At 47.8% G+C, this 17,640-nt stretch overlaps 1 pseudogene; it reads right to left on the bottom strand.

The window, feature by feature from the left end:
- Positions 1–4,785: 4,785 nt before the first annotated feature.
- On the bottom strand, positions 4,786–17,182 carry LOC125424890 (annotated as a pseudogene).
- Positions 17,183–17,640: the final 458 nt, after the last annotated feature.

The raw sequence follows: 17,640 nt of genomic DNA on the forward strand, positions 1-17,640 counted from the left end.
ACGGGGACCTGTCTAACCTCTGCCCCCATCCCTAGAAATGTGTGTGGAGAGGCCGACTGCTATCCCTCCTCTCGGATCTTGGTGTTGTACAATACCGGGTTTGCGACAGATAAGATCTCTATAATCTCAGAGCTGTAATGGGAAGAGCAGTCGAGCCTGGCAGATATCACTGAAACCTGGATGTGCAAATCAGATGTTGTTTTACCTTAGCACCAGATGGGGCCAAGCCCTTTCGCTTCCCCCAGACTAGAAGTTTGTGGAGGAGGGGTGGGGTCCATGGGGTCGAGTTGGGATGCCACGCTCCATGTGGGGCACGGGGAACCCCTGGAATCACAGCTCACGTCCAGACCACAGAGATCAGTTTCTCTGGAGACAATGGATCCTGACAATGGATCCTTTGGAAAGTATGGCACAGGTGTCAAACTCGTGGTCCTCCAGATGTTATGGACTACAGTTCCCATCATGGCCCTTCCTCTCCTGCAGGAGACTCAAAGGGGCTGACAATCTCCTTGCCCTTCCCCCCTCACAACAAACACCCTGTGAGGTAGGTGGGGCTGAGAGAGCTCCGAGAAGCTGTGACTAGCCCAAGGTCACCCAGCTGAAGCGTGTGTGGGAGTGCACAGGCTAATCCTGAATTCCCCAGATAAGCCTCCACAGCTCAAGTGACTTGAGCTGGGGAATCAAACCCGGTCCCTTCAGATCAGATGCCTGAGCTCTCTGCCAACCTCCTACGCATACTGCTGCTCCTCTGGATGGTTTGGATGGTTGACTTTGGATGGTTGACTCTGTGGCATTATACCCCGCTGACGCCCTCCCTTTAATCCCTTTGTCCTCAGGCACCATCTCCAAAATCTCCAGGTGTTTCCCAACATGGAGCCTGCAGACCCTACTCATCTGCTCTGACTTGGAGATCACGTCAAGCATGGATCCAAAATGTTATTTATGGCCCGCAGCAGAAGAAAGCACCGAGGAAAAGCACCAAAAACAACCCAGAGTGGAGGAAAAAACAATAATTAAGAACATAAGAACATAAGAACAAGCCAGCTGGATCAGACCAGAGTCCATCTAGTCCAGCTCTCTGCTACTCGCAGTGGCCCACCAGGTGCCTTTGGGAGCTCACGTGCAGGATGTGAAAGCAAGGGCCTTCTGCTGCTGCTGCTGCTCCTGAGCACCTGGTCTGCTAAGGCATTTGCAATCTGAGATCAAGGAGGATCAAGATGGGTAGCCATAAATTGACTTCTCCTCCATAAATCTGTCCAAGCCCTTTTTAAAGCTATCAGGTGGTGTCTCCACCACCTCTGTGGCAGCATATTCAAACACCAATCCTGCGTTAAGTGAAAAGTGTTTCCTTTAGTAGTCCTAATTCTTCCCCCAGCATTTTCAATGGATGCCCCCTGGTTCCTAGTATTGTGAGAAGAGAAATTTATCTCTGGCCGACATTTTCTACCCATGCATCATTTGATAGACTTCAATCATATCCCCCCCCTCAGGCAGCCTCCTCTCCCAAACGAAGAGGCCCAAGCAGCTGCAGCCTCTCCTGCGTGGGAAGGGTGCCCTTGCTGCCCCCTCCCCTTTGTGGTGATAAAATCAGACCCCCCTACCTTACTTTGGCAGATCCTACTTTAAGCAGCCGTCACTCTGTGCCTGGCGTGAGCGTTCAAAGCCCAGCCGCTCTGCATGGCAATTGCAAAACACAAATTGCAAAGCTGCCTGCGGCCTTTGGATTTAGATCCGGTAACTTGTAAATTAGCAGAGTAAAAAATGACAGGCCTTGAGTCGGTTGCTGGAGTTATATGAAAAGAGTTTACTTACTAGCAAGGAAAAAAAAAAAACAGGGTTACATGGGGACAAAACAAAGAATAACTTTCTAGTCTAGACTGTAACTTGGTTACATTGCATGGGACCACGTGTTCCCATATGGTGCCTACAGACAAAGGAGAGAGTCACCTCTTAAGGTGAATCCTCAACAAAGAAGATGCGTTGTGTGGTGTGAGGCTGCGTGTGTGTGAGACAAAGGAACATAGATAACTTTATAACCTCTGACCTATGTGCCTAGTCTCACATAAGCAATGCTGGGCTAACTAGCCAATGGCTTAATCAATGAACTGGTCCTACAACTATGACCTCAGTCACTAATTAGCATGCACATAGTTAACCCCTTCTTGCCAGGATTGTGACAGACACTTGCAAACTCTAACAAAAGTCACCGGTGATGGGTGGGTGGAGAGATCAGACAGCGGTTCCTTGGTGAAAGATCAGGACTGTTTGTGAAACAGAAGAGGATCCTTATTTTCATTGGTGGCATGGCAGAAGAGAACGTGGGCAGGAAAGACCCAGGACACCAGACAGAAAACATCAGATGTACACACATTCTCTTGTTTGCTCGGCCCCTACTGGGTTGCACATGAACATGCGTGTGCACAGATGCCACTGAAAGTCGGCCTTGTTCATAGATGCAGCAGAAGGAGGGGGGTAGAGTCAGAGGTGGGATCCAGCAGGTTCTCACCAGTTCCCAAGAGTGGGAACACTAATTATTTGTGTGTGCCGAGAGGGGGTGACTAATTGGGTCTGCTTTTCCGTTAGAAATTCCATTAGGTCCAAAATCATCAGTCCTGTTGTTTCCTATGTGGCTGGTTAGCGAAGGCAGAAAATGGGATAATTCTCCCTGTTAGGTCTGTTTAAAACATGTTTTAGTAATAATTAAAGTTCCTAGTTTAAAGGAAAGAGTATCCTTCTTTTGATTTCTAGAAACAAAACTTAAGTATTTGAAAGTATTAAGTATTTGACAGGCAGTCAATTAGAGGAGAAGTCGTTGTTTCTGTTGGCAGTAGACGATAGGACTTGCTATAATGAGTTTAAATTATGGACAGAGAAAGATACCAGCTGGAAATTAGGAACTTTTTTTTTACAGTTTTTACAGTAACAGAGAATTATTATTACTTACGCCCAGATACCCGGCCAATGCCGATGGGTACCCTTAGTCCAGTAGGCGTATGCCACTGTTTGAATCCCACTACCATGGGAACCTGTTACTAAAATTTTTGGATCCCACCATTGGGTAGAGTTGTAACGGGAGTGGACCGTGCTACTTCCCTTTGGCGTGTTGGTTACCACTTCTGAATGCTCCACCATATTGAAAATAGAAGAAAACTTGCACGCAGAGGAGGGTAGAAATCCACACATGCATCATTGCGAGGTAGGTTAGGCCAAGAGAGAGTAACGAGAGGCACTCAGGAAAGATCTACAGGGGCCAACTCCAAGTTGGAAAATGCCTGGAGGTATGGGGGTAAAGCCTGTGGGGGGAGAGAGTTTGGGGAAGGAAAGACTTTGTGAAGTGCTGCCACAGGAGTCCACCCCCAAAACAGTTTGTTGCTCCAAAGAAACTGATCTTGCTGTCTGGAGATCAGCAGTCATTCCCAGAGACCTCCCGACTCTACCTGGATGTTCTAAGAAAGTATCAAAAATTGTAAAGTAAATGGGTGCGTAATATACAGATGACAAACCGCATTCAAATGGGACTGAACACCCCACATGCAAACATACAACGAACCAATAACAAACAAGTGTTTGGATGTGCTAGCTGGGATGAACGTACAGGTCTTATAAATATTCCACAGATGGCATAAGCACATTCCTTAATTCTTCAAAACAACAAAGACGGGCTCTTCGGAAACCTCTCGTTTCGTGGCGTTTTGCCCACTTTATCAGTGACACATTATTGTCGCTTGCCCATATAGAAAGTATCCAAATCAAGAATAATGTTTTAGAGCATAGGTGTCAAATTCGCGGCCCTCCAGATGTTATGGACTACAGTTCCCATCATCCCCTGCCAGCACCCTGCTGGCAGGGGGATTATAAGGAACTGTGAATCCATAACTTTATCTAGTATGAGTATTCCCTATGTTCAGAGCTTATTATAAAATTACCATTGTGTCTCTAAGCGAAGCTTCACCTTTCCATCCAGTAAATTGCTTTGAGGATTGCTGTGTATTGTTGCCAGTACTAGCTGTGTAGTAGGTCTGTCTGATTTCTGATAGTTTTCCACTACACCTTCATTCGTTGGTTGTGTTGTCTACTCAGAGGTTGGCATTGCTTAGGTGTCAAACTCGCGGCCCTCCAGATGTTATGGACTACAGTTCCCATCATCCCCTGCCAGCATCATGCTGGCAAGGATGATAAGGAACTATGGTGCTTTATCTGGAGAAATTAGAACACCCTATAAGAGAAAGGATCTTTAAGCCCTTTCCAGCATGTTTTTATAGGTAAGCTGCAGTCCTTCGTATGGTGCTCTAATTTGGTTGCTTCTTTTAAAGGAGCAGCAGTGGCGTAGGAGGTTAAGAGCTCATGTATCTAATCTGGAGGAACCGGGTTTGATTCCCAGCTCTGCTGCCTGAGCTGTGGAGGCTTCTCTGGGGAATTCAGATTAGCCTGTACACTCCCACACACGCCAGCTGGGTGACCTTGGGCTAGTCACAGCTTTTCGGAGCTCTCTCAGCCCCACCTACCTCACAGGGTGTTTGTTGTGAGGGGGGAAGGGCAAGGAGATTGTAAGCCCCTTTGAGTCTCCTGCAGGAGAGAAAGGGGGGGATAGAAATCCAAACTCTTCTTCTCCTAAATGTGTGTAGTGGAATTTTAAAAGAGTTTGCATTTTGGTTTCAATAAGCACACTCAAATTGCATTTCAATATTTGAAAACCAACAATAAATACATTGCTGAACTTTAAGTTTAAAAAAATTATTTGTAGAAACAATCCTTTTTAACTTGAAGAAAAGTACTGATTTTTATTCACTTTGTTCTGAGTTGCAAAAAGTCTCTCAATTCTTCCTTTTAATTTATTCAGGGGAATTCACTGCCACAGCTACAAGCGAGTGCTTAGCGTCTGTTCGATAACATCACTGTCTTCATTTGGCTTTAAGTGTCCATTTTCCGGGCTAACGTTGACGCTCTTGCAGGGCCTAGGAACCAGGGAAAAGGTTAGATTGTTTTATGATTAAATATTAGGTTCAGTATAATTTTACAGAAGTGACTGGGCGGGAAGGAATTCTAGTGACTGGTAAAGGAAAATTCTCTCATCATTCATTGGCTAGTCTGTTGTAGGTCACATTTTCAATTGCACAAAAATAAGTTAGCCAACACTGGTTCAACATTCATGGCTACCAAGCGATAACTGCGCTTCCAGGTGATGGCTTACAGCTGTGGCTATGCCATTATATTAGATCACCAGCTCCCTTGAGATGGTGCACCTAAGGCAGTGGTGGCGAACCTTTGGTACTTCAGATGTTATGGACTACAATTCCCATCAGCCCCTTCCAGCATGGCCAATTGGCCATGTTGGAAGGGGCTGATAGTAGTCCACTGTATCTAAGGTATAAGGTTCCACCCTGAGACTAAAACATATAAGTCATAGCAGTGCAGGGAACTGACCAATTTTCAGAAAGACCCGCTAGGCTCACCTTTTGTTCCCTCCAGCGTCTTCCACCCAATCTGTAAGATCTTTCCCGCACGTCTCTGGAAGAAGGGAAACCGGATTCCCCAGCCATGACCGTGCTTTAAATCACCACAGGGATGGAGGTGTGGTACTTCCCCAAGAGGCCAATCAGAGGTGAGATTATCCCGGCCACCCGGGCTGATACCGAGCAAACTCCCACACCTGTCTGCCTGAGAAGGAAGCAAAACACAGAAGCCTGGTGAAATGCAGACCCAAACCAGTATAGCTGCCTTTCGAGAAACCTTCCCTTATTTCGGTGTATTCTGCTTTCCACATTTCCAGTGTATTCAATACAGTTTGGAGCTACTCATTATCAGTCTCAGCATTTTATCTGTATTCAGAATTGATGCCAAGGTTAGTCTTCGAAGGGAGCAGCAGTGGCATAGTGGCTAAGAGCAGGTGCACTCTGATCTGGAGGAACCAGGTTTGATTCCCAGCTCTGCCGCCTGAGCTGTGGAGGCTTCTCTGGGGAATTCAGATTAGCCTGTACACTCCCACACACACCAGCTGGGTGACCTTGGGCTAGTCACAGCTTCTCGGAGCTCTCTCAGCCCCACCTACCTCACAGGGTGTTTGTTGTGAGGGGGGGAAGGGCAAGGAGATTGTCAGCCCCTTTGAATCTCCTGCAGGAGAGAAAGGGGGGATAAAAATCCAAACTCTTCTTCTTCTTCTTCTTCTTCTTCTTCTTCTTCTTCTTCTTCTTCTTCTTCTTCTTCTTCTTCTTCTTCTTCTTCTTCTTCTTCTTCTTCTTCAGCATTTTATCTGTATTCAGAACTGATGCCAAGGTTTGTCTTCGAAGGAGAGCCTAGGGGAGCTGGGGATGTTGAGTTTGGTGAAGAGAAGGTTAAGAGGTGACACGATAGCCCTGTTTAGATATCTGAAGGGATGTCATGTTGGTGGGGGAGCAAGTTTGTTTTCTGCTGCTCCAGAGACTAGGACAGTGGTGGCGAACCTTTGGCACTCCAGATGTTATGGACTACAATTCCCATCAGCCGCTGCCAGCATGCTGGTGGTAGGGGCTGATGGGACTTGTAGTCCATAACATCTGGAGTGCCAAAGGTTCGCCACCACGGGACTAGGACCAGGAGTCATGGGTTCCAGGTGAAGGAAAAGAGATTCCACCTAAACATCAGGAACAACTTCCTGACCGTCAGGGCTGTTCGACAGTGGAATGCACGACCTCGCAGTGCGGTGGAGTCTCCTTCTTTGGAGGTTTTTAGAGAGGGGCTGGATGGTCATCTGTCAGGAGAATGTTGATTGTTGTGTTCACCCATGGCAGGGGGTCAAACTTGATGGCCCTTGGGGTCTTTTCCAACTTTATGATTCTATAAGCTTTTTATATCACCCTTCCCTTTTCAGGGTCAGGGTGGTTTCCAATCTCCAATAAAAACAATTCATAATAAATACAATATAAACAGTTTAAAATGTAAGTTTAAAAATATAACAGAGAAATTCAGCAGGCAATTTACCTCAGTCACACTCAAGTCCCTCTTCCCAAAATGATATTTGCTGTTTAGATTGGGTGGGGCTGTAGCAGAGGGGATCAATAGGGACGATAAAGATATGACTATAGGCCAAAAGAAAAGGAGCGATAGGCAGGTATAAGGAAGGGAAAGAAAGAATAAAGGAACATGAAGGGGGAAAGGAGGAGAGGGAAGGAAGGGAAAAGTCCATCAGCCTTCCTGCTAGGAAGTTTTATTTGTTTAAAACGTTTCTCTGTCGCCTTTCGACCCAACATGGGGTTGACAAGACCCCGAACTTTAAAACATTACAATGAAAACATTAACAACTGAGATCTTTAACATATTTAAGACAAGAGTGAGGACAAAATGGAGGAGATAAGAATGATGTAAACCGTTTTCAGCCCCGCTCAGCGAGGTATAAATCAATCTCTGATGTCAGGAAGACGAGCGGGTTGCTGCTGCTGTTTCCAGTTTGGAAAATGGTCAGGGCAAACTTCACCTCTGAAAATACTTTCGAGGAAAACGACTCCTTGTTTCAGACCACCTGTTAGTCTGAATCCACTTTTTGACCCAACAATGAGCGTTTCCCCACTTACCTGCTGCTGCGCGCTACTCTCCCCAAGTAGCGCGGGGTCCCCTGGCACTCCCCATTACAGGGGCGGCGACAACACAGCCGCCTCCTGATTGACTACTACGTAGCTGTCCACGCCCCCTCAGCGCGCGACAACACAGCTGCCATGACACTACCGCTGTCACGCCCCCTCAGCGCCCCCTCAGCGCGCTGTCACGCCCCCTCAGCGCGTGACGTGCACTGGGAGTAGCGCGCAGCAACCACTCACCCAGGTAAGTGGGGAAACGACCACAGATATACAAATAATGGAGGTAACCTCACCGGATGACCGTGGGGAACAGCTCTGCAGAGAACACATATGAGGTAGAGAAGGAACCAGACATGGAAAATTTCCCAATGACCGCCAGCACTGTTATCGCCACAGGCACGTCTGGGGAGAAAAATCTTTTTTTTCTTTTACAAAGAAATCATAACATAGAATTTGTACACTTCTGACTTTCCTGGGCATTCTGGCACAAGGGGAGGAGAAACGTGTGCGGACACAGTCTTCTCGCAGCTGAACTTAAATTGCCCAAGAGCTCCAAAATATCCCGACGGAACCGAGCCAAGTTCCACCTGCATGGTTACACTGCAGTTCATGACATGTTGATATAAGTAACTTTATGTAACGTGAAATAATCAGCAGTTCATCTCTAAAGACCTTAGAGTTGAGCTCTCTAGCGTCGCAAGGTACACGATTCTCAATGCCCGTCCACACAATCAGATTGAGGCCAAAATGTTTGGTCACTTTACTCTTTCAGCTGTTGAGGTGAATATAAATTGGCCATAATGCATGCTTTGTTGTTGTAGGAGGTTTTTTTAAAAAAAAAAAAAAAAAAACCAACCACAATACTCTGTGTTCTTACAAGTCGTTCCTAGTAATACTAATGGCTGCCAGCTGGTTTTGTATCAGTGGTGTTTTTCCACGTGCACGGTTTAGCAGAAACAAAAGCCGCAAACCTGTCCGACAGGCATTCAAGTTGCTCAGCAGCAAGCTGAGCAGACCTACGGACTGATCAACACGATAAGCCCAAAAGCTGAACGATGCTTGCCACGAAATGCCCTGCATTCCTACGCTGTGCATTTAGTTCCAGCAAACCACCAGGAAAGCCCCAAGTGCAGGAACGTACCGCCCAGGGGGACATATGAGGTCAAATGTCCTGAGGCTGTGGCCATTTAGTCACGTGGGGGGGGGGGGGCAGAAAATCGCCCCCCATACCCCGCTCCTTCCCCCTGGGTCCCATGCAGCTGACTTCAAGAGACCTGAATTGCAAAAGTTGGTTGGTTGTGGTGTGGCGAGAGTAGCACCATATGTACTGAGGACTCAGATTTTGCACCGGGCTACATTTTCCCTAGATACGCCCAGTGGTGGGATCCAAAAATTTTAGTAACAGGTTCCCGTGGTGGTGGGATTCAAACAGTGGCATAGCACCAATGGGGCTGGGCGGGGCACGATGGGGCGTGGCCGGGCATTCCGGGGGCGGGGCATTAATAATTTCTCTGTGACTGTAAAAAACTCTTACTGTAAAAAAAAAGTTCCTAATTTCCAGCTGGTATCTTTCTGTCCATAATCTAAACTCATCATAGCAAGTCCTATCGTCTAGTGCCAACAGAAACAACGACTTCTCCTCTGATTGGCTGCCTGTCAAATACTTAATACTTTCAAATGCTTAATTTTGTTTCGAGCAATCAAAAGAAGGATACTTTCCTTAAGCAAGGAACTTTACCATATTATTAAAACATGTTTTCAAAACAGCCCAACAGGGAGAATTATCCCGTTTTCTACCTTCGCTAACCAGCCACATAGGAAACAACAGGACTTTATGATTTTGGGACCTAATGGGATTTCTAACGGAAAAGCAGACCCAATTAGTAACCCCCTCTCGGCACACACAAATAATTGGTAACCCACTCTCGGGAACTGGTGAGAACCTGCTGGATCCCACCTCTGGATACGCCTCTGGCTGAGAGCAAATGGCGGTGGAGATTGCCCTCAACTTGCAACAAGTTATAGTGACCCAACATGGTTTTCAAGGCGATCAAAGGTGGTTTTGCCATTGCCTGCCTCTGCTTCCCAACCCTGGACTTCCTTGGTAGTCTCCCATCCAAGTACTAACCAGGGCCAACCCTGCTTAGTTTCCAAGACTGGGCTAACCTGGGCCATCCAAGCCAGGATAAGAAGGGATAACTCACAGGTGGGATCCAGCAGGTTCTCACCAGTTCCTGAGAGTGGGTTACTAATTGGGTCTGCTTTTCTGTTAGAAATTCCATTAGGTCCAAAAATCATAAAGTCCTGTTGTTTCCTATGTGGCTGGTTAGCGAAGGTAGAAAACGGGATAATTCTCCCTGTTGGGCTGTTTTGAAAACATGTTTTAATAATATGGTAAAGTTCCTTGCTTAAGGAAAGTATCCTTCTTTTGATTGCTCGAAACAAAATTAAGCATTTGAAAGTATTAAGTATTTGACAGGCAGCCAATTAGAGGAGAAGTAGTTGTTTCTGTTGGCAGTAGACGATAGGACTTGCTATGATGAGTTTAAATTATGGACAGAAAGATACCAGCTGGAAATTAGGAACTTTTTTTTTACAGTAAGAGTTTTTTACAGTCACAGAGAAATTATTAATGCCCCGCCCCCGGAATGCCCGGCCACGCCCCCTGTCGTGCCCCGCCCAGTCCCATTGGCGCTACGCCACTGTTTGAATCCCACCACCACGGGAACCTGTTACAAAAATTTTGGATCCCACCACTGGGATAACTATGTCTATAAGCACAGTCAACTACAAATATTACCAGGGAATTTGTTCAGGAGATTATCTAGAACAGCCTGGGGAAATCTACAAGATTTGCAAAACATGAATCCAGTGCTAACCACTCTTCGCGTTCCCAACCAAAACTTGGCAGTCAAAGCAAAATCCACCTGACGAACTGGGAGGCCTGTTGCAAGAACCTCTAGTGAATGTTGCTGAGTCATTGGATACCTTTTGGAACGACCGTGATGAGAAGACAAACGGCTCCGCCCAGGAGCAAGCAAAGAGTCTGGCATTTCTTCCTCCCCAGCCGCTGGAGCAGGAAGATACAGAGGATGCGTGCTGGGATTTCGACCGCGCCGAAGATAAGCTGTGTCAAGTAGATATCCAAGCCGAAACTACCCACGTTGAGACTTAAGCCATAGTATGCCAAGCTGTTGACAAACCTGAACACAAAAACAGGCCGAGTTTAAATAAAGAACCACTTTTTTTTGGCCATGTGTGCCACTCTGGTGTAACTAGAGCTGCCATTTTCAGGTTGGGAAATGTAGGGTGGAAACAGGGTCAGGCAGGTTTTGGGGAGGGATCTCAGCGGAACATGGGCTCATTCCGCACATGCAGAATAATGCACTTTGAAACTGCTTTCAGTGCTCTTTGAAGCTGTTCGGAATGGCAAAATCCACTTGCAAACAGTTGTGAAAGTGGTTTGAAAAATCACATTCTTTTTTTTTTTTGCGTCCAATGCTTGAGGAGGGGCCATGGTTTCATGGATTCCATTCTGCAAAGCAGCCGTTTTCTCCAAGGGAACAGAGTTCCATAGTCTGGAGATCACCTGTACCTCCGGGAGATCTCTCCAGACCCCACCTGGAAGGAGGCAGCCCTGTGAAAATGTTAGTCTAGATCAGGGGTCTTCAAACTATGGCCCTCCAGATGTTCATGGACTACAATTCCCATCAACCCCTGCCAGCATGGCCAAGTGGTAGGGCTCATGGGAATTGTAGTCTATGAACATCTGAAGGGCCATAGTTTGAAGACCCCTGGTCTAGATCAGAAGTCTGCAACCTGCGGCTCTCCAGATGTTTGTGGACTACAAATCCCATCAGCCCCTGCCAGCATGGCCACTTGACTGATGGGAATTGTAGTTCACGAACATCTGGAGAGCCACAGGTTGCAGACCCCTGGTCTAGATCTTGAAGCCCAGTGGACAATCTTGGAACAGTCACAATACTGCAGATAAAATGTGAGGAAATGACGACTACATATACCAGCCCAATCTGCTGAATAGAAGGGTGGGATAAAAATGCAATGATCGTAACAGATGCTTGCTCGAATAGTGCCCCTACATCCAAGAGCCAGAGTGGTGTAGTGGTTAAGAGCAGGTGTACTCTAATCTGGAGAACCGGGTATGATTGCCCGCTCTGCCACTTGAGCTGTGGAGGCTTATCTGGGGAACCAAATTAGCTTGTGCATTCTAACACATACCAGCTGGGTGACCTTGGGCTAGTCACAATTCTTCTGAGCTCTCTCAGCTTCACCCACTTCACAGGGTGTTTGTTGTGGAGGGAAGGGAAAGGAGTTTGTAAACCCCTTTGAGTCTCCTTACAGGTGAGAAAGAGGGGGATATAAATCCAACTCTTCTTCTTCAAGTCTGTTGTATATAGAGAATCCTAGAAATTGCAGTTTTGTGGCAGGGTTTAAGTTTGTAGTCCTCATGGTAGCAGAGATAATATTTCTAAAAATGTGACTTACAAAAGAAAAGTCACTGACAAGGCAGCCAGTTAGAATCATATACTCCTAGAGCTGGAAGGATCCATAGAGACCATCTAGTCCAATCCCCTTATCAATGCAGGATCAGCCTAGAGATGATCCCTGACAAGCGTTTGTCCAGTTGCTGTTTGAAGATTGCCAGTGACAGGAGTTCATCACCTCCCTGGGCAGTCGATTCCGCTGCTGAACTACTCTTGCTGTGTTTTCCTAATATCCAGCTGGTGCCTTTTACGCCCGTAATTTAATCCCATTGTTTACGTTCTATCCTCTGCTGCCAACAGGAATGGCTCTCTGCCCTCCTCTAAATGGGAGCCTTTCTAATACTTAATGAGGCCAATCAGGTCCTCCCTCAACCTCCGAGGAGCAGTGGCGTAGGAGGTTAAGAGCTCGTGTATCTAATCTGGAGGAACCGGGTTTGATTCCCAGCTCTGCCGCCTGAGCTGTGGAGGCTTCTCTGGGGAATTCAGATTAGCCTGGGCACTCCCACACACGCCAGCTGGGTGACCTTGGGCTAGTCACAGCTTCTCGGAGCTCTCTCAGCCCCACCTATTTCACAGGGTGTTTGTTGTGAGGGGGGAAGGGCAAGGAGATTGTCAGCCCCTTTGAGTCTCCTGCAGGAGAGAAAGGGGGGATATAAATCCAACCCTCCCTCCTCCTCCTCCTCCTCCTCCTCCAGATTGAACTATCCCAAATCCTTTCCTCGCAGGGTTTGGTCTCCAGGCCAAGTTCAAGCACGCAACTACTTAGTAAAGCCACTTCATACGAAAGGTAGATTCCAGTCAGGGAACACCTTAGAGATCCACAAGGATGTCAGGATAGGAACTTCCAAGAAGGAGAAGAGTTTGGATTTATACCATGCTTTTCTCCTGTAAGATGACTCCAGCATCTTACAAACTCCTTTCCCTTCCTCTCCTCACAAGACACCCCTTGTGAGGTAGGTGGGACTGAGAGAGTTTTGAGAGGACTGTGACTAGCCTAAGGTCACCCAGCAGGAGTGCAGTAGCTGGGAAACAAATCCAGTTCAGCAGATAGGAGTCCACTGCTCATGTGGAGGAGTGGAGAATCAAACCCGGTTCTCCAGATTGGAGTCCACCCGCTCTTAACCATTACATCATGCTGGTCCACTTGCTCTTAACCGCTACACCACGCTGGCTCTCCAAGAGTCAAAGTTCTCTTCATCAGACACAAGTCAGAGCGAAGATCCCCAAGTCCATTATGTCCTGAAGTCAGAGAAAGTAGGACCAGGCAGTCAGGATGGAAAGACACCATGCAAACTCTCATCAGTGAACGGGGGGGGGGGGGGAAATACCTAGGAGTGGAAAGTTAGCATCAGCAGTGAGATAAGAATCTCGTGTCGCTATTCAGCCCTGGAGGAGTCTATCAAAGTAACAAAACAAGACAGGCTCACCAGACGGATGACATGAGAAACGTCACCTTCCTTAAGTGGGGATTTCTGAAGAGGTCCAGGATGCTCCCAGACTTGGCCTTCACCTCAGGTTGGAGCTGGAAGGAAGGAAGGAAGGAAGGAAGGAAGGAAGGAAGGAAGGAAGGAAGGAAGGAAGGAAGGAAGGAAGGAAGGAAGGAAGGAAGGAAGGAAGGAAGGAAGGAAGGAAGGAAGGAAGGAAGGAAGGAAGGAAGGAAGGAAGGAAGGAAGGAAGGAAGGAAGGAAGGAAGGAAGGAAGGAAGGAAGGAAGGAAGGAAGGAAGGAAGGAAGGTCAAAATAAAAACAGATTTTAGCTTCTTTCCAGGAGCTGAGTTAGCACAGGGAGATAATACTCCAGTTTGTTCTTCATGAGCCTGGATCTTTTGTATTTGCACCACAAGCACATCCCCACATGTGCCTCTTGATTGGTTGACCCAGAGCGACGGAGCGGGGAAAATAAACCATTTCTGCTCCCACGGTGTTTGCTTCTTGGCAGCAGGGTCACCTCTAGGATATTTTAAAAGAGTCCGCCAATTTGGCTATTTTTTGAAAATCCCGAGCTAAGGGAAATATCGCATGGGGGCAACACTGGGGCAAGGCCAACTTTAGCACCAGGAACCCGTGCTGAAACTTTGCATGAACCGGGATATTCCACTTGCCCATCCCGGGATATTTTGGGCCGTGCTGAAGCAGCCCTCTGTCAACTGAAGACCAGATGTAATCCTGGGAATTCTCCAGGAGCCCCATGTGGAGATTTCGATAGCTTATCTGGGTTGGCTAAATCTCCCTGTCATACAAGAGGAGCCCCACTGGCTATTCACTTGGGGCAGGGGACTACAATTCCCCATCAGCCCCTGCCAGGGTAACCCTCCATGCTCAGAATGGGTGGACCCATAAAGGGTTGGAGACTCAAAGCAGCAAGAAGCTGCAAGAGCTCCATGTAGTTTGGAGGAGACAAGGCTACCAGACTCGCCAGATCTTGAATGGTATAAGCCAGGGGTTGGGAACCCGCGGCTCGCGAGTCGCGATGCAGCTCTCTCCGCCCGCTGTTCTTATGCGGCTCCATGAGAGCGGAGCAGCCAGCCCTTCTTCGCCTTCGCCCTGCAGTAGAGTTTCAGGGGCGGAACTACATCCAGTCTGCGGCCCGTATGAGGGTGCGCCGCGATGCCTCTGGCTCCTACCCGCCCCGCTGCTTAGTGGGGCAGGCGCTCTCCCGGCGGCCGGGCAGGAGCCGAGCCGCCGGGCCCCTCTTCACCCGCCCTGCACAGGAGCAGAGGTATGGCCACATCTCTCAACCCGTGGGGGGGTGGTGAGCGGGCGGAGGGGGGAGGAGGAAAGCAGTTTGGAAATAAGTCGTCAGCGGGGCGGTTGAGGGGACGAGCGAGTGGGTGGGGGGGGGTGAGCCAAATGGCTCTTTGAGGGAAGGTTCCCCGACCCCTGGTATAAGCCCTTAACACCTTGTTAAGGGGTTTTTTGTGTTTGTAATGGGTGAGAGTTCTCCTGAAACCTTCATCATGTTGAATCCTGTTCACCCAGCCCTTGGAGTCTTCGGGAGCCAACCCACTTAAGTGGAAGAATTGGACTTTGGCAATATCAGAGAGACTGTCACTAGAAGGGACTTGAAAATGCAACCTGAACAGGACCTTTTGAAGTGTGATGTTAAATGTTGATGTTTTGATGTTTGTATGTTAAGAAGAAGTAAACCATTTTGTTTTTTTTAAAAATTTGTTAAGTTGCAAACTCCCATTTCCAAGTTCTGCCCCCACAGAACTCCACAGATAGAGGGTTCACACCAGCATGGCCAATTGGTAGTCCATGAACACCTGCAGAGCCACAGGTAGCAAACCCCTGGGGCAAATCCAAGAACAAGGGTTATTTTTTTTTGACACCTGGGAAGCACCTGTTAGGCTCTCGCCCTCCTGAGTGTGGTCAGCCAAGGAAGGCTTCACATCCTGCCTTACCACTCACCAGCCAAGGAAGTTTCACTCCTGCCTTACCACATCCTCTTGCCTTACCACACCAAGGGAAATAGAAACCTGTCTTTGTTTGAGCAGCTGCGCATCTTTTCTTTAGAAAAAGGTGGTGTACCAACCCCATTTCTGGGAGAAAGAGGTAGAGCCCACCTATCAAACAAAGCTGGTACTTTCTTATTTATTGGATTTGTATCCTTCCCTATCCCATGGAGGCTCAGGATTGGGAGAGGTATCGCATTATTACAAGGATGGTTTGGCGCTATCCTCAGGTCCCCGGTATGCAGTTCAAGACAAGTGGCAAGCCACTAAGTTGTAATAGCCCGATCTCTAGGCTCAACTTCCTAGGCCTTGGCTTTCAATCCTTGGTGCTTTAAAAAAACCTTAATTATAGCTTTAGAGCAGGGGTCTTCAAACTATGGCCCTTCAGATAGTTTCATGGACTACAATTCCCATCCAGCCCCTGCCAGCACACATGGCCAAGTGGTGGCAGCTCATGGGAATTGTAGTCTATGCGAACATCTGGAGGAACTCCATAGTTTGAAGACCCCTGTTTTAGAAGGAAAGAAGAAATTGGATTTATACCCTTCCCTTCCTCTCCTGTAAAGAGACTGAAGGCAGCTTACAAACTCCTTTCCCTTCCTCTCCCCCACAACAAGACACAATTCTAGCCAGGGTTGGTGGGGCTGAGAGAGAAGTTCAGAGAGAACTATGACTTTCATTACAAGGTTAAGCCCAACAGGCTTCATGTGGAGAAGCAGGAGGAACAAATCTGAAAGTTTACCAGATAAGACTCTGCCATTCATGTGGAAGAGAGGGGAATCGAACCTGCTCTCAACAACACCTTCCTCGGATGAATATGCCAGATTTGCTGTGACTTAGGACAGCTAACAAGAGCAGCTCAGACTTCAATCCAAGCCCTCCGGAAGCCTCATGCTCTGGTCCCCACTCCCGAGCCTGGAGAGAACCCGGGTTTTGATTCCCCCCACTCCTCTGTAAAAGAGGCCTAGAAGGTGACCGTTTGACCAGTCACAAAGTTCTTCCTCGGAACTCTCTCAAGTCATGTGGAGGCAGGGAATGGCAAACCACTGGTCCGAATATCCTTCTTGCCTTTGAAAACAGAGCTGTAGCGAGGAAAATCTGTGCCCGGGGCACGCATACACCTCCGCCCCCTGCCACAATTCCCCACACCCGCACGCTAGCCCAGTGCATCATGCGTACCCCCCACATCCCCTAGGTGCTATGCCACTCGCTTGAAAACCCTACGAGATTGCCATCAGTCAGCAGTGTCTGGATGGCACTTCTCACTGCCACCACAATCAATCCTAGAGGAAGGAATGGGTTCACAAGAAAAGTATCAAAACAGACTTCTGCATGTGCAGTACAGGAGAAAGATACTTTACCTTTTGACCTTCACTTGCAAACACTAAGTTCTTTTACCCTCGGAGCCCATTTCCAAAACCTTTAGGACTGCCTCCCTGTTCCCACTTTTTTTGGACAATCAGTCACTGAAATACTCTTTACGGACCACATTATGCTATCAACTCAAACCTTCTTCACCTGTTCTAAGAGTTTGGGATAAAGTGTCCGCTTGTTCATCAAAGCAGCCTTTTTTGGAGGAGCTTTTTGGCTTCGTCCATCTTCCCTTTGGTCACAAGCCACCGAGCAGATTCAGGAAGAAGCCTGGAAAAGATGGAAGCGTGCAAACCCGTCATTTCCGTTTTACATCCAACTCTACCATGTTAAAAAAAAAAAGTCACATATTTATATCCCACATTTTCCCCCAGTGGGGCCCCAGAGTGGCCAGCGTGGTGTAGTGGCTAAGAGCAGGTGCACTCTAATCTGGAGAACCGGGGTTTGATTCCCCGCTCCAGCCACTTGAGTTGTAGAGGCTTATCTGGTGAACCATATTGGTTTGTGCACTCCAACACATACCAGCTGGGTGACCGTGGGCTAGTCACAGTTCTTTGGAGCTCTCTCCAGCCCCACCCACCGCTTTGGGGTGTTTGTTGGGAGGCGCGGGAAGGGAAAGGAGATTGTTGCCCCCTTTGAGTCTCCTTGCAGGAGAGAAAGAGGGAAAATACGTCCAAACTCTTCCTACTCCTACTACTCCCACTACTCCCACTACCACCACCACCACCACCACCACCACCACCACCACCACCACCACTAC

This window comes from Sphaerodactylus townsendi, unplaced genomic scaffold (genome assembly GCF_021028975.2).
Source record: "Sphaerodactylus townsendi isolate TG3544 unplaced genomic scaffold, MPM_Stown_v2.3 scaffold_134, whole genome shotgun sequence".
Lineage (NCBI taxonomy): Eukaryota > Metazoa > Chordata > Lepidosauria > Squamata > Sphaerodactylidae > Sphaerodactylus > Sphaerodactylus townsendi.